The sequence below is a fragment of the Rissa tridactyla genome, chromosome 9 (genome assembly GCF_028500815.1).
Source record: "Rissa tridactyla isolate bRisTri1 chromosome 9, bRisTri1.patW.cur.20221130, whole genome shotgun sequence".
Lineage (NCBI taxonomy): Eukaryota > Metazoa > Chordata > Aves > Charadriiformes > Laridae > Rissa > Rissa tridactyla.
In genome coordinates this window covers 33402932-33421324 of record NC_071474.1, presented here as the reverse complement: position 1 = coordinate 33421324, position 18393 = coordinate 33402932, and the positions used below count along the sequence as shown (strand labels likewise).

General features: G+C 37.0%; 1 protein-coding gene across 3 annotated transcripts in view; it reads left to right on the top strand.

The window, feature by feature from the left end:
• Positions 1-18393, top strand: part of DACH2 (dachshund family transcription factor 2) — a 303620-nt gene that overhangs the window by 60698 nt on the left and 224529 nt on the right. The window lies entirely within an intron of this gene.

Sequence of the window (18393 nt, the reverse complement as noted above, 5' to 3'; positions counted from 1 at the left end):
AAGTGGGTGTGGCCACCTATAATCCTCACTTTGCTTCCTTTGTCCTCCTGAGCTCCAGCAAAGGTTGCCAGAGCAGAGAAGGATCAAGTTAGATTGTTCTGTCCTATTGCATGATTCCATTGGAGGGCAAAGCTGTAGATGACAACGGCGGTCATGAATACTTCTGACAACTTACAAGCGCATCCTTTTATGGAGGATTCTCTGTGGAAGGTCATTCCACCTTCCTATCTTCATAAAAAGCCTGTCTTCGGTGAAAAGACTAGGGTTGGCTTGTCTCACTTCTCTTATTATCTTTTTAGGATCTTTTTGGCACTCATGCCCGTCTAGCCTCAGTTTCACTGAGAATCGGCCTTGTCAAAAATCATGTTTAAGGTGGTGTATGATCAGGTAGATGATAATGTACATTGCCTGTTCTTTTAAACCTGTTATAAATGGAGCTTCTGTTGAGTCTTCTGCTAGATGGTCCAAACCATCAGAAGTGGACCCTTAGGAATATCTCCTTAAACATTCTTACCAATGGGATGTCATTGTAGTAGTCAGTATGAATTCTAAGCATTTTTATTGTCTTAGAAATAAAAAAAAAAGAGGGGAAAAAATCTAAAATCAAAACAATTTATTTCTTTAAAGACCTAAATGCTAATAAAGAACAGCATAAACCCCTTTAATCAATCATGATTGTCACATAAATGCAGTAGCTTGGGCAGAGGATAATGCAATTCGGCAGAATTTTCACTGTCTTATAAGTACCAAATATAGATTAATATATAGTTCAAAACACTTTAATTTTTAAACTCTTGTCTTTCTTCTTCACTGCTGAAAAATTATTCTTGAAAAATAAAGAAACTGCCCTGTGGTCAAAGATAGTCTTAACTACCTGTCAATCAAAAGGAGAAGTTTGTTGAGACATTTAATTACAAGATAATGTAGTCATCAAAATCTCGTTGTGGTAACTGACAGCTCATTTTGGACTGAAAGCGTACAGCTACCTCCCCTGAGGTCAGAGATGTTCCGAGGTTAACGTAGTAATGACAAGTCCTTTATTATCACATTATGACATTGAAAAAAATTGCAATTATACTAATAAATTAATAACAGTAATAAAATGACAGTCATAATTGCATAATATACATGTTGTCAACGGCATTTTTGTTACATGGCTGGAATTCATATTTTATCTGCATATCTTACTATACTTACTATATTAAATTTTCCCAATGCAGTACAAGCATGCAATGGCTTCTGAAATTTGTGAAAGCCGGAGCAGTTAGAGTAACTGCTGTAAATGAGACTTTAAGGCATGAGGTGTTTTTCACTTTTAGAGAATTTTTTTTTTTTAAAAAGTGAAATTGAAGAATTTCACAGTCAAATATAATTGTTAGGATTCATTTTTAGTCATATCCCTAAATAAAATATGTCTTATCAGATATAGTATCGGATTAAAAACCTGAATGAATTAGACATGAACTCATAAACTGTTGCTCCTCAGTTCTTAAAAAGAAACTTAAACCACACAGACTCAAGTTTAAGTGTACACTGTAGATCAGTGACGGTTCATAGTCCCATTATACTTTTTGTTGTCATCCTGAGAACAGAACAGTAATTTTCTCATTTTAATTACAGTGAAGTCAAAGTTTCTGCTGATATAATAGGCGCAAAGTATTACCCAGTGAATTCGTGTGGTGCTCCTGGTTTCCAACAGACAATCAATGTTAATTTTCCTCTGTAAATAGGGAATTTCGTGACTTTTTTTTTTTTTTTTCAGATCTTCCTTAAAGCTTTGCCTTAGAGTGGGGCTCAATTACCTATGGACAGGACCAAAGGAAGAGGATGAGACCAAGTTATTGCTCGTTTTATATCAATGTTGTTGAAATTCCATGATGCCGATACAAATTAGATAACTTCTGATTTTATATTCACCCATACATTTAATTTGTGTATATCTTTAGTTGTTATAAAATTACCACGGTAAGCACAGTTTCACCCACTTACCCATCAGCAGGAGGTTTTCTTCCAGTGCAAATGCAGTTTTTTCTGGCATAACGCTGATATATCTTGGTCAGCTTAAAATTAATAAATCTCTTGTACACTTGCAGTGGGGACAAGTGCACTTCATCCTTTGTTCTTTTGAAGAGTTCATGAGCTCTTGGCTCACTACTATTTTGCTCATGTTTTCGTAACTACTCCACTGGTTGTTGTGAACAATTTTAAAGCGATGTGGACATTAAGGCCTTTCATCTTTTCCTGAATACTAAGAAGAGCATTGTCCTGACATGCTGTATTTGTTCCAAAGTGTTTTAAGCTCCAACTTCATTTTTTTTGTGGATTAAGCTCTGCATAACGTTTTGTCTCCAGTCTCTTTCCTTGTTTTATTTTCTTTTTCCAGCAGAGTGTGAAAACACTACCAGTTTTCATGACCTATAGTTGTTTGGTGAATTTGAATTAGGTTAATTCTTGCTTCAATTCCTCCTTCCCCTCCTTTTTCCTTCTGCTTCTTGTCCAGATATGCTTTCTTCCGCGCATAGCTTCATCAGTGCTATTAGGGATCTGTATCCTAAGCACGCTGCGTGTCCCAAGTGAGTGGCTACCTTCCTTTTGGTGCTGGAGAACTTTTTCTTTTTTTTTTTTTTTCCTCATGAGAGCTAGACCTATTGGTGGCGTTTCTAACTTCATGGGCACACATGGTCTGATCAGTGTGGCTGTGGACTGTGCAAGAGCTTAACCTGGTGAACAGTTGTTGAGTGTGGTTCGATGAAAGATTGTGACAGGACTCTGATTTTGTTCCTCTGTGTTGGTGAAAATATATTTTATAGTCAGAGGTTGATAGCAGAGAGATAAAAAGATTAAAAGAATTTCTATGAGATCTAGAGGGAGGACGTCTCTAAAAACAACAGGATGGACAATAAGGACCAGGTTATCTACAAATATAATTGGGTACTAAAGAGAACGTATGTATTACTGCAGTCTTTAGGTATGGACAGCTAAACTGGCATTCATGAATGTTAATGCTAGTCGCTATTTACTGCTCTTTGTGCAACACCTTTAGAGCCATGGATAGCTTTCAAATTATTTTCCTTGTCCCTCTGCGTAGTTGAACATTTTTGTGTTTTGCCCAGTCTTCATTTTATCTCTTATTTTTGTCTTTAATTCTGTCTTGTAATTTTAGGGTGAGCGCCCTACAGTTGTTCTGCCTTTTAAATTGCTTCATGTTTCAATGAATACATAAATATACCTTTTTTTGTACAATTACATAAAAAGTAAGTAAAAGCTTAGGGTGCACTCACAGTGAGGCACTGTATTCCTGAGAGAAGTCCTGAAATACTGTTTTTTCCTTTGATTTTAGTTCCTTTAGAACCTCTTTGAGAGGAGGTGGTGGTAAATGAGGCACTACCAGTGTCCCATGATGTGACATTGAAATCTGCTCCTGTTGCCCAGACTGTTTGTTCTACAGGACTATCTGGAAATAGAATAGTAATTTCGGTTTCGTTTTTTTTTAATATAAAATTTATATAACCTAACAAGGAAAATAGAAACTGATTTCTATCACATAGAAAACCTTGATAATTTAGATATATAATTAGCATGTATAATACCAGATTTACTCAAAAACTTAATTAATTTGATTATAGTTACGTGAAGTTGCAGAGGATGAGTGAACATATTTTCATGACTCAAAAATAAGTTTCTTGGAAGTGTTCAACCCGTACTTCAGTATATGGAGATGTTTTGCAATATAAGGCTTATGTTTTATTAATATGGGAGAAATAACCTGTTTTCCTCTACTTCTATCACAAACTTAAGATGGAAGCAGACACTAGATGTGGAAAACTTTTATTTCAATTATAAGAAATTTGCAGGAATGCAAAATATTAGCCATATGATAATATTGCTCTTTTCATAAAAACAGTTGAGAACAAGATCTTAATAGTATGATTATCATAAATATGTAATGCCAGTGTTGCTTTTAAGCAATACTTAACAACAGAAAAGCTGTGCAATGAACATGTAGCCTGTATGAAAGCTACTTCTGCTCCAGACACAAAATTTTAGTTTCTTTCCTCCTGTTCTGTGTTTTGAGCAGACCATTTTGTTTGGTGACATCTGTCCCGTGCCATTCCCTTTATGCCTTGTATGCTGTGTCACCTCTTGGGTACACTTAAGAAAGATCACCATCTGTGTGCTGGGGAAGAAGTGACTTGCCCCTTAATGCTAAGAGTTTGAGATTTTTTTCCAATACCAAGCACAAATGCAACACAGCAGTAGCCAGAGAATAATGAATTTCTTATTTTTTTTCATGTATTTGCAAGCAGTCTGTAAATAGTATGTAGTATTCTACATACATTTTTTCTGTTTTAGTTTTCTTTCCGAAAACTCTTTTACAATTTTTTTTTTTCCTGCAAGGGGTAATACATTATCATGAGAAATATATAAATGACCCATAGAGGACAGATTTCACTGTGACAGAACATGTTTTATTCGTAGGTGATCTTTGCTCTGTCCTTCCTAAAGAAAGTAGAGTCCAACAACTCTGTTTTAAGATGTGGTTGGAAATTAATTATTGACTGTCATATTGAAAGTATAAATTTTTTTTTTGAGATCTGCTTAAAAAGAAAAAAACAAACACCAAAAAATCCCCCACAAAACAACAAAAAGACAAAAAGAGAAAAAAAACCAAACCAAAACAAAAAAAGAACCAATCTTTAAGCTTCTAATACTAGTTATAATTAGTGCTGAGTATTTTTTTTTCGTTTTTTTGACACATCTGATTCTTAAATTTTGTTGCTCTTTCCCCATCTCAACACTTCCTCGTGAATAGTTTTTCAGAGTAAGAAGCATAAATTACTTTTTTTCCTGCCTTTATTATATATATTAGTGAAAGCAATTTTTGAATTTGATAACATCATAGAAACCAAAGAATTTAATGTTGAATAGTTACATACATTGTAAGTAGTACGTTAGTTGATAAATTTTGTAATACTTAGTTCAACAAATTATAAAATACAAGGTAAATAAAAGTTAAAACTAATGTTTCATTAATTTAGTCATCTAGTTGTGTGAGTCATTTATTTCAACAATTCAGGTACAATTTACACAATATGAGTGCTATTTTACTGTTCATATGCATTTCAGTAATTCCCTGGAGATACTGATGAATATCAAATAATTAATTCAGTTGATAATGTTTCTCTCTAGCAATGGGCAATTTGTGAAGGGGAAAAGATTTTTTTTTTTTAAACCATCCTTTTTTCCTAAATTTAGTTTCTATCAGTGACAATTTCCTATTTCAGCAAAAGTTGAACTTGCTTCAACAAGGCCAAGTACTGGGTCCTGCACTTGGGCCACAGCAACCCCATGCATCGCTACAGGCTTGGGGAAATGTGGCTGGAGAGCTGCCTGGCAGAAAAGGACCTGGGGGTTCTAACTGACAAGCGGCTGAACATGAGCCAGCAGTGTGCCCAGGTGGCCAAGAGGGCCAATGGCATCCTGGCTTGTGTTAGAAATAGTGTGACCAGCAGGAGTAGGGAGGTGATTGTCCCCCTGTACTCAGCACTGGTGAGGCCACACCTTGAGTATTGTGTCCAGTTTTGGGCACCTCAACATGAGAGAGATATCGAGGTGCTGGAGCGAGTGCAGAGGAGGGCAACGAAGCTGGTGAAGGGCCTGGAGAATAAATCTCATGAGGAGCGATTGAAGGAGCTGGAGCTGTTTAGTTTGAGGAAGAGGAGGCTGAGGGGAGACCTCATCGCTCTCTACAGCTACTTGAAAGGACATTGTAGAGAGGTTGGTGCTGGTCTCTTCTCACAGGAAATGAGCGACAGAACGAGAGGGAATGGGTTCAAGCTGCAGCAGGGTAGGTTTAGGCTGGACATTAGGAAAAAATTCTTCACAGAAAGAGTGGTTAGACACTGGAATAGGCTGCCCAGGGAGGTGGTGGAGTCACCATCCCTGAATGTGTTTAAGACTCGTTTAGCTGTGGTGTTAAGGGATATGGTGTAGGGGAGAACTTTGTAGAGTGGGGTTGATGGTTGGACTCGATGATCCCAAGGGTCTTTTCCAACCTAAATGATTCTATGATTCTAAGTTATATGTGAAACGTCCTTTTATTTGAAAGATTATCTGGATTCAAAAGATATTTAATTGGTAAATATTACCAAGATGGCTGATATTAATCCAATTAAGGAAACAAAAACAACAACAAAACCCCTAAAACCAAAACCCGCAAACCCCACCATCTTTTAAAGTACAAAGAGTTGATTTTGGCTATGTATTTGGATGTATCCACTGTTAGTAAGAAATCTGTGCATAGTTCAGTAACATACCTTTCACGTTGTGTGATGCTAGAGTATTTAGCTGCACTTTGCTGAGGGTAGTTAGTTGATGTGCCGTGTTTTGCTTTGGCTGTTTGTGTCTCAAGTGAAACCAGACTTTTTATTTCCTCTTCAGTTACACAGTAATGCAGAGGTTACTGCTGCAGAAACGGGTGCTCTTGAAAGTACATGAATGGCAGCTGGAAAAAAATCTGAGAAGTATTTGCAAATGTGTATATAGAGAAATAAATAATTTCATAAGTCAGCATAGTTCTGTAAGTAGAGAAGTGAGAAGAGCGTTTTGTAAGAGAAGTGTGTTGAATCTACTGAGATTTGTTTGTATCTGAAGGGACTTCAGTCAATAGACATGATCGTATATTTAGGTGATATTCTAAGACTGCATTGTTCAATGTACTAGACAAGGTAATCATAATAGTTTTCCATGACCTTGACATCTGGTGTCACAGGTGTTAAGTCTTTACCATTGTCCATACAGATGAACGTCATCTTTTATTTTGCCCTGAAAGATATTTGGAGTTTTCGGTTGTTATAGTTTAGCCTGAAGTTGGCAAGAGCCCATGTCTTGTGTCAAAGTCACCTATGGGGATTTTTTTAACTGCAGGGTGTCATGGATTGCAAAAGATAACCAACCCTAACTTGGAATACAGAAATTCCTGTATAATAATGAAATGCGTGAAAGCAGATCTCCGTGTGGGATTAGGCTGGGCACATCCTGAGCTTCATATTTCATTACTTTACATGGCATTTAATCACAGCCATAAAAATTTGATGTAAACCATTACAGTCTGGTTCAGGAGTGTGTTTCAGTGTGGGGTTTGTTTTTTGTTTGTTTGGTTTTGTTTACATCAGTTTTCCACAGGTACAATACCTACGTGAGGAATGTGGCAGATGAAATGGCTCTTGCTGCTGAGCGCTTCCCACAGGCAGCACCATTCCCATCTTGTGCGGGGTGAGCCCCAACCCGCGCTTTCATCCAGGTCCCTCTCCGTATAAGCCATTCTGTAGCCAATTGAGCGGGTAGAATCTTGTTCACATTTTAAGTGTGATTAGTTTCTTTGTTGTATTTTAGGTTGGTTTTTTTTTTTTAAAGGAAGGTAGCGTTCTGCTGGTTTTACACAGACGTAGTATTGCAAATCTTCCATTTCACAGGAAAACCACTTAGCAGTTAAAAGTGACATTGCAAGAGTACTCAGAATGTTTTGTAAGAGAGAGCATGTCAAAGGCAGATAAACAGAAAGCTTCATCCAAATTTCTGTAAGCATGTTTTTTTAGGCTCTGAAGAAATCAGAAGTCAGATGCATGTATAGACATTCAGTGAGATTTTACTACTTTTTCCTCACAGTTGCTTTTCTGTACAATACAACTTTTGAGGGCTTTATAAAGACTGTGTTTTGATTTTAATTGTGGAATTTACTTTCAGAAAATCTATTTGACAATTGTTTTAAACATTATAATATAGTAAAGAAATTAATCTTGCTTAAGACTATTTAGAAACACAGAGGACTTAATGTTGTATTGCTGATATCTAAATCTACAGGTGCAAAAAGTACACTATAGAGGAGAAACTGGTGGTTCTTGTCAAAAGTTTTATCATGCTTCTGAAGTCAGTTGGAGTTAAACTCAGTCTTTCTCATCAGAAATTCAGAGGTTTTGCAATACTTTTGTCTATAGTGTACACCATGCTGTGTCTCCTTTTTTTTGTTCTGTTTTTCTGCTCTTTAAAACATGTATACTGTACGATCTTATTGATCTTGATTTATAGTGTGTGTATTTGTCTTTTCTATATTTAAATTTAAACAAAATCAAGCACAAACCTCAGAATTTAAGAGCTTGTGTATTTGAAGGTTTGAATTTCATGTGAATGTCTTATATGATGCCATGCCTAGACTGTTATTTTGGAGTACTTTATTGCTTTAATGTTTACATCTTTACGGAGAGACTACAAAGTGTTTATACATTAGTGCTTCTCTGGTTTGCATAAAGTTAGATGCTAGCCTCATGCGCAATCTAGGCATGTATAAATGGTTATACAAGGGGCTAAAAAGATGCAAAAGTTATGACCTGTTGTTCAGATTTTTAGACTTACTAGACACATCTGGGTCTATGCTGTCCACCTTTAAAAAAAATAATTAAACTTTCCCTATGTATATTAAAAAGTAGAAAGTTACTTATTTTTACTCTTGTCCTTGTTGCATATAATCTTGGTTTTGTGTCTCTAATTTGCCTCTATTCCTGGTGGTTGAAGCTGATGTGCTTCTGATACTGCCGGTGCTGTATTCACGAGTCAGCTTTAGATGAGGTGGAATTTTCCTTAGGAGGTTTGCGGCAGCGGGGAACTTTCTGCAAAAGTATAAATCTTTGTACAATTCTTTTACTATATTGCTTCCCTTGTAACGGGGGGAAAAAAAAATCAACAAAAATACCCTTATTTTATTCTCGCTCGTTATTATAGAACCATTGTTTTACTTGTGACTTATTTTATCCTTGTTACCTACATTCTTTTCCATCTCATCTTAGACTTCCTGGATCCGCTTTTGTTTTGCTTTCTTATTTCGTTTGTTTCATTTCCCTTTCATCCTTTCCCATTTGAACCAGGTAGTCCTTTATTTAGTGAATAAGTTTTGATGATAGTGTGAAAAGTCTAGTCCTTGGAGCACACTGAAAAGATGCAGAACTCATCATCGAGGACTGCAAATAATGGAGACATGCTTGCCTTCTGTGGGGGGGGAGTGTGTGACTGGTGAAATGACACATAATCCAGAGGAAATAAAACTGAAAGCCTTAATTCCTGAATGTGAAGTTTAACACTTCACATTCCATTTTTGGCTTTAATTTTTAAAAATGTTGAGAGATCATGTTGAGAATCAAAACTGATAAAGCCATCTTTCTCATGAGGAAGTAAAATAACTCTATTGAGTATTGTGAAGATCTTTAGGTCTGGAAGGAGGAAAACACACACAAAAAAGTAACCAGAATGTAAAATAATCCTTTTTGTTCCCCCAAATTAACACTGCTCCCCCCTTCTTCCTCCCTCCCCGACTTGTTTTATGGTTGTAATGCAATCTCCAGTCAGTTCTCATTTGAGTTAGAAGATGGGGATATTATATGCTTTTGCTTAGCTTTCAAGTCACTCACCTCTAATTTCTGAACTGCAATTAGAAATAAACGTCTTTTTTGCCCCTACTTTTCTTTTTGCATTGTAGGGTAGCAATTAAGAAGAACTGGGTGAGTAGGTTACCATTTTATCCAACTCTATTACTCTGACTGATGGAGCTATTAGATAAAGGCAAACTGTAATTCTTTATTACCTGCCTGGCACACTTCTGCACTTTGCCCTGGAGAAGAGCTGCATAAAAGATCAGAGTGTTATTGAAAACTCCTGTGCAAATATTGAACAACTTTCTTGGTCACTCAGGTAATGACAGAATTTCATGGAAAGGTAATGTGTGCATGTGAGTGGTGCCCATTTGTTTGGGTAAATATGCGGTGAGAAACTGCTGGCATGGTATAGCTCAAGTAAGATGGTTTTAGGAAAGAATAGCTGAGAACACTTTGTATGTGATAAATACGCTTATAATTAGTGAGATCATTAGCATGGACACCATGTACTTAAGTATTCACAAAGAAGTCTTTAAGCTAAGCAGTTAGCTTCACAATGAAGGAAAGAGGCAAAATGAATTATATACAGCTGAATAAGCTTTTCAGAATCTCCAAGGAGGTGACTCGTCTGTTGATGGCCAGTGGGGGTCGAAGAGTGAAATAATTACTTAACAGCATGTAAACAATGTGAGATGTGAAGTGTGCATTTTTTTCCTTTTCTTTTTCTTTTCCTTTTTTTTTTTTCATTGAGAGAGTTTCTTGTTGCGATGGCTCCACTGGGACAAGCAGCAGAGAAATTTGATTAAATGGATGCCTGGGGTCATGACCCTGTCTAAACATGCTGCAGCTCTCAGCATTAATCAAAGAATGTTAAAAAAAAAAAAAATTCTGACCTTGCTGCATATGAGTATTGGTGAGCTCTGAATGCAGTCGTGGATGGATAGAGGGCTGTGTGTGGCTGTGTGAGCAGCCTGCTTACAAAGAAGAACAGAAAAGGAGGCAGGTTTCAAGGACAGTGGCAACCCATCATGTTTTAGTTCATGTTATGGAGCTTTCATGTGATGATAGCCCATCAACAGCAGTGAAGTTTGGAGATCCCATTAGCATGCAGTTGTGAATGCAACTTTTTTATTATGAACTACTGCTGCTTGAACCCTGTACGTGGAAAATATTTATAGCTCAGTGATATGTGTGAGACCCATGGGTTCAGAAGGATTCTTGGCTGCCTCCCCTTAGTTTAATGGATCTGAAAGTACAGAGAAAGCAACTCTCCTTTGAGTAGCCAGGATTAGTATCATGCTTATTGTTTAAGTCTGTATTCATAAGGAGTTCTTGTAGTAGCAGGGTGAAAGGTCTTGATTTTTACTGAGCGAGATATATAGTAATAGAAGTTACAATAAATCAGAAAATGAGATGTGGCCATTAGTCCACAATTTGTGGGGTTTTTTGTTTTGTTTTTTAAATTTTATTATTTATCGTATTTTGGATGCCTACCTGAAAACTCCTAATCCATTTTATTTAGCTCACAGTACCAGCAGTTCTCATCAGAGGCGAGAATATTTTGGGTAGACAGAGCTACCAAGTAAGTGAAGTCTCATTAATGTCCAATTTTTAAAACAGTCCAAGATAGGGATAGATTTTTTCATCTGTCTTAAAATGATTTAACAGGGTATTAGAAGCAGTGTAATCACAGTAGCATACTTATTTCTTACCTGTTATTCCTACTGTAGAGTGGGATGCTACTTCTCTAAAATGAGTTTTGCACTATGTGTTTTTTTACTTTCTACTAGATGATGTGAAAGACACTACATAAAGAACACTATTATGCTTAATATCATAGGCTGTGAATCAGAAACTTGACCTGATTAGTAGAAGTCCATATTTTGAATTGTACTCCTTTGGAAAAGTATTCAGAGGGTGCAATCTGGCAGTCTAGTGTAAATAACCCAGGTAGTAAGGTGGTGGAGATGACGCCTGGAAACTTAACTTCACTTAGAGATAAAGGTACATTGGTTGTTTTCCACAAGGCATGTGACTTTACATTTCTTTTCCAATGTTCCAGTTCCACTTTCTACAAGGATTTTGTTAGATACTCCTTCTTGAGAGAAATTAGTAAATTATGTAGAAATTACTTGCGCCTAATCTGAGTACAATTTAAGAGAAAAAATACTACATAAACGTAGACTTTGATTTTTTTCAAGAACGTGGGAGGATACAGGAGATGATTAACTCCATGTAGAGGAATTAGTTTGTACTTTCTGTCTATTGTTCTCCCTATTGGTGTCACTGTTACAAAAGATCCTTGAGCTCATTAATGGAAGCAGCTCCCATGCATTTACATGTTGGATTCTGGTCAACAACAAATGCCTGAAATTAACAAATTAGAAATTATTAAACTAGAAGCAGGTGTAAATAATATGAATATATGTGCAGGGCATCTATATGGAGGAAATATCCCAAAGTTGGGAAACACCTGAAATAACTGGATAGGAAAAAGAGGTAGTACAGATGACATTTAGTGCTGCAGCAAGAATAATAGATCCACACTGTGAACTGTAGAAACCTTCAGCTGAAATTTTAAGTTTATTTTCAAAGTGTACTGATTCGTCATGGAATTCATCATGGAGCATGGACCTACATTCACTTGTTTGAATGTTGTAAATTTGCATGAAAGGCCTAGCAGGCTAGTTTTCAGTAGAGCTATACTGTGCATGTCATTGTGATAGAAAAGTTGTAAAAAGCAAACCAAATACTTGAATTTCAGTATTACAAAATGATAATATATGAAAATCAGCTTAAAATATCCTGTATGTAATCTCAGGCAAGTTGCCTCTTCTGAGACCTAACTAGAACCCCTGGTTTTAGAAAAGATTTAAATTACAATGTAAATCACTGTTGATAAAACCAAAACTTGGTCTAGGTGTTGCTGACTTCTGCATGGCCTTGTCAAATTGAGATCACTAACATAGGGGTTATTGTTACCATTATTTTTGTTACTCTTCTTGGCCTTCCTGGCTTTAGCTCCTACCTTCCTTGAAATCCCTTCCTGAAGAACAGAATAACATTATCTTAGCTCCGAACCTCCTCACAGTCACAATGCGTTTTGGAAATTCACCGATTGAAAGAAACTTTGAAAAATCCCCAGCAATGCTAGTGAGTTGGGTTTTTTTGAAGTGGAACCATGGAAAACTTGGAGAAGCAGAGGTGCAGTTTTTTACAATGCTGCCTTTTACAGGTTGGAGGAGCAGCTCATATTTCACAAAGAGATAGGATCAGCTGTGTATGACTATCACCTAGAACATGACATGAGGCATAGCCTTTGGAAGGACTGCTCTGTGGGCAGAGGCATGAGCTATTATGCTGTGGAACATGAACTCAAGTCAAGGTGAACATTCCTCAGAGCTAGCTAGATGCTAGTTCAGTGCCTGCAGGGCAGTGTATTTAACTTCAGCTGCGATTTCCTGGTTTGCATGGGCAAATCCTTCCTGTCTGGCCCTTCTACGCTGTCTCTCATACATCATTCTTTTCCAAAACAGGCTGTTGTTCCTCTGTTCCCTGTCAAGTTAGAGCCGGTGTTCTTGGTTCTTGTGCTTGGGTAGGGAACAAGCCCTTTTGTTCTTCCCCATTCTTTTCTTCGGCAACTTAAGAGTAATGTTGAGTGCCAGTCACAAGAGCAGCAGGAATTGTGACCTGGGGTTGGATTGAATTCCTGGTGGTTTCACAACGGCTCTAAACAATTGTCAGAATGCTATTGTCAGAGTTTTGGTCTCTACTTGTCAATGCAGGTTTGACTCAGAAGTCAAAAGTTGCCACAGTTAGGCTTGGATTTTCACAGAACCAGTCTGCTCCCATTGAAACTAGAGAAAGTTTTTATATGATGTTGTTCAGTCTTGGCTTTGTTAAGAAAAGAGTTAATCCAACAGCAGGTGTTTTTCAAAAATCCACCTCAGTTTCCCACCTCCTAAGCCATTAAGCCCTTTTGAACTCCTTGATGAGATTTGGACAAGTCATGATAATAAAGGTAAGCTTTCAGATCTGCTACGGTGGCTTTATTTTGTGCTTTTTTGTAGTCTGATTTTGACTAGTTCTCACTATGTATTTCTATAATTGCCTGTATTTGTCTTATAGAAATTACAGAGGGTCGCTGCTATTGAACTGAAGGTGACAGAGGTCGTTGCGTTCATGTCAAGCTGTATTTTTGTAATTACAGTGCAGAAGAGTTGTTTTGTTCATTACAGAGCAGATTATTCATACATAAATGCCTTTCTGTAAGTGTTTCTGAGAAGGAGTTAAAAAATCAGCACACATCAGCATCCTTTTACCATTAGCTCATGATAGTCACAAGACATTGTGCCATTACTAACTGTTGCAGATTTCCCATTTATGAGACTTTCTTTCTGACAAGGCTTATATAATTTTTTTAAATTTTTTTTACTTTGGAAGTGGCATTTTATATTGTAAAACAACCTAAACGGGCAGTGAGTTTTAAATATTTAGCTATGCTAAATGTAACTTGTATTATTAAAGTTCAAAGTTCCTTTATTTAACACAGAATTTTTTTTTGCACGAATACAAAAATGCTTATTTTTGTATAATAAGAACAGAAGAGGAAATGATGAACAGGTATGAAGTGATGCACATGCATTTAAGACTAATGCGTCTTTTTTAGCAAAACAAGTAGCTCGAGCAGGAGCTAACTGGTTAAAAAGAATACATTTATAGAAGTGTTTGTAGGTTAAGGAAAAAATACTAGTAATAAGTAAAATTTTTTAGATAATATAATTTTTCAGAAACTAGTCTTACGTATTCAGTGTTATCATAATATTAAGCTTTGAAGTTTTACCGTAAACTTGTTCTTTCTGTAGAAGTGAACTTACTGAAAGTGGAATTGATACATCTGTAGACTGCAATCCTTAGCTTCTGAGGAAAAGAAACCCCCTGAAAAACTTGCTTAAATACCCGTGCTTTGTCCATATGCCAGATACATTGTGTGAACCATTCCAGGGTTAAGAATGAATTTTTCTGCTCTGCCTCTGCAATGCTTAATCTCTAATAAGTCTGCCAAGAAGTGTGCTGGTCATGGCTGAAGTACTTCTGATGGGTTGTTCTGTTCACTCTGGGCTGGACTGACATCGTTGATGATTTTTTCATTGGTCATCAAACATCTGTCAGATGGTAAAAAAATAAAAATTAAGTTGCACAGAGCTATACCTACAACTGAAGCTGACTTAGAATGGTCTCTGACTTAAAATGATTTTTGCTATTGCTTTTTGCTCCTTGGGTCAGTACTTTCTCCATTCCCTCCTTACATTCATCTTATTCCTGAAACTCTGCTTCTGTTTGCTGCTTTTTGTGTGTCTTCTGTAATGCTGTCAGCAGCTCAACATGCAAACGATCGGGGGTTTTTTGCTGTTCTTTTTTCCCCCCTTTTTTGACATGGTCTTTCGTGCTATTTTCTTAGATCCTCCAGTCAAGAATATGAGTGCCAAATGGGTAATTTTTTGGATATGCAAATAAAGAAGATAGAGCACAATTATCACAATTTTTTTTCATTATAGTTTTTAACCATAACTGATGCATGTCATTAGGGCACCTAAGGCAAAATATTATGTGACTCTGTCATTAGAAGAGGATGGGGAGTTGCATGTTGCAGATTTTGATTAAAATAAAGTGATTCCTGTAAATTTCATAGTTGTGGAGTACAAATAAGACCAATTTCTGTGTGTTTGTAACCTCTGTAAACATACTTAAATAGAGAGTCTGGAAGCCATGATTCAGTTGCCTTACAAGTTGTGTTTATTCAGATATTAAAAGGAACTTCATGAAAAGCATACTTTTTAACAAAATATTTTGATAAAAAGAGTTAAATTTATTCGTCATTCTTGCTAAAACAATTCTACAGTAAATATTTTAAGTAAGTTTCTTAGGGAACACAATGGGCCATCTAGACTCAAGTCACAGTGACAGCACTAAAAGGCATTGCTCGATTTATGAGAGCGCTCTGTTTACCCAAGAATGTAGAAATTTCCCTTTCTAAATGGGACAGCCTTATCTTTATTATTCCAGTGCCTTTTAGTTTACAGTTCTGCTGTAAGCAATGTTTCAGGAGCTTATTTCAGGACTCCTAAATAAATGAACAGACAAAATTAATGCTCAGTGCTAGCAATCTACATTTTATATATTGTGTGACTGAAAGTAAGCCTTGCTGAACAGCAGAAAAGAAAAATGATGGTGGTACTTTATTTATATGGAATTTATGTGATAACAGAAGGTAAATTGAGCTTCTGAAAATAAACCTTGCTTACCAATCTAGGTGTTTTTAAAAAAAACACAGGCCAAACCATGATGGCAATGAAAATCCAGTTCCAGGAACATCAAAAACCCCATCCCTCTTCTTTTTAATCAAATACGTGTCAGAATGGATGTAATTGTACATCGTATTTACTCAGTTGATGCAAGACCACTACCAACCTGCACATATTGTAACTGGCTTGTAAATGCTTTTCTGTCACGTGAATGGGAATAAAGCCAACTTTTTATTTGCAAAAAGCAGTATTCCATTGCATAAACCAAATAGTCTAATGCTAATTGCGTTGTCCATATCCGGATGTCCCCAGGAAGTATCACTTCCACGCATTAATACGGACGCAGGGTCTTTGTGTGCATAAGAAAAGTTTTCAATATGTCGTGTCAATAGTAACTAGAAAAACAGCTGATGTGAGTTCAAGCACAGAGCGTTATTTTCTTGCTAAGATTAAATTCTACAAAATATAGCAGCTGATGGGAGCTAGAGCGATGTGTACTGTTTCCATCTTAAGATAAAATCTGATAAAGAAAACAGCTGATGTAAGTTAAAACAGAGTGTACTATTTATGTGCTAAAAATAACATTTGGAATGCTTTTGTGTTATCTTTGCTGTCTTGAGCAGCAATTAATAATTTATTCTACCTTTCTTAATCTGTTTTTTCTCTCTTTTTATCAACGGACCTTCACTGGAAAAACCACTGTGACAAGTCACTAAGATTGTGTGGTTTGGTATACTTAGTCTTTAATTGATAGGATGTTCTCTTTTTTTAAGTGTACTGCTACTGCAGTACCTCTCTCGTCTGCAGCTGAGATTTTACTTAACGTGATTCGTCTCAATTCTGTTTTGTTTACTTTTGCATGTGACTGCTTCCTTCTTCCACCCCCTTCATCATGAAATAACCCATCATTCTTGCGTGAATCTTACAAAAAAACCACAAAAACAAACAAACACCACCACAAAACCCCACCACCACCCACCCCAAACAAAAACAAACTCACCCAAAAAACAACCCTAATGCTTGCTGAACCAAACTGATGGTTTCAGCTAATTTAGGGGGAGACTGTGGCTGTGGCATAAGGTATTCAGCAAACAAATTATCTGCCAAAATAAGCATCTGTTTTTATGGTAAAAGTTTCTTGGTTCTGTGTTTTTTTAAATTATTTAAATAAAGTATTTAAAATTGATCTGATTTTCACCTTTGTAGTAGTGTTTATTATCTTCTAGATTTTTGCTTGAGGTCTTGCCATCCTATTGTAGAAATTTAATATTATTTTAAAGTTCATGAGAGGCCCACGGTTTAAAAAATTCTAATCTGAACATAGGGCTTAAAGTGCAGTTTGTAGAATAAAAATCCGTGATAACCAGGTTGCTGCTCTTGAGACATTGAGATTTAACCTTAGTTTATATTCTTAGCCACGTAACACTTTGTTGTGATTAAATATGGAAAAGCTTACACCTAACTTTCTAGTGTATTCATTTTGTGCATTTTCTTTACTTTTTAGGATGTATACCAATTGAAAAAAATCATTAAAACATTGCATATAACCTGGCTTTTTTGCCCTCAGAGCGCTTGTGCTGCTTAAACGAATTTTGAATTTTCCCAGGCTCTGGAAACGAGTGATGAACCAGCCAGTGAACAAGCCAACATGCACTTACGACTCATCAGAGCCTTCCCTACCCATCCCCTGCATCCTCGGTGCAGGGACACGCTTGCACAGTCTCTCTCATTTACAGCCTAACTTCAGATGTTTGTCTTTCCCTAATTAGATACACGTAATCCATTCACCGGGGTTATGACGTTCCCCTTCCCTTGTCCTCGCTGTCTTCGGCCAGACAATGAGCACAAAGATACAGTAGGACTCGTTTTCTCATTATTGATTTCACGCACCAGCTGGCAGCTGTTTTAGCTTGTTCGTTTTTATAACCCTCTGGGCAACTTTTAAAAAGTACTTTTCTTTGACCATCTGCTAAATGCAATTGGTTTAATAATTAAAGACTTGCCATCCCTTTTCAGATAAATCCAAATGCTGTTTCTGCAGTTGAGAGTGCAGCATTTTTGTTTTAAGCATAGGTGGGATGTTTTTTGTCAGTGCTGGAAATGATGCAGTTGCTCCGCTGATGCAGCCCCAGCCCCTTTGGGGATCCCATTGCTCAGGTGGGGGGCCAGGGGAGAAGGCACCTTCCTGCTGGGTTTGTCTCACAACACAAGCCTAGCGCAGGATGTGGGGAGGAGGGGGTTATGTCCAAACTCTGCCTGGTTTTAAGTCCTTAGAATTCCCAATTCTTGCATTTATAGGCATTCAGGGAAAATCTTTCCACTACGCGCAGTGTATTTCAGTCTGAATTGCATATCGAGTGCTGGTAATAAGAAGCAGAAGCATTTGGAGGTGCATTGCCAGTGCTAGCTGTGGCTGTACTGGTAATAGCAGGCTTTCGTACCACCATCTGCCTCTTCCCTGGCTGGGGTCGGGGCAGCAGCAGGAGAACCCCTTCTTGTTATAAACTGGAATCTCCTGGAAACTGTAAAAGCTTCATAAGTTTTCTGGTACATTCACTTCTTTTTTTTCTTTTCCCTTTGATGAAGTGACGGGGAGTGAGATGTAGTGTTTTACTTACTGGGACTAATTTGAGATATGAGATTATAAGCAATATTATAACCTG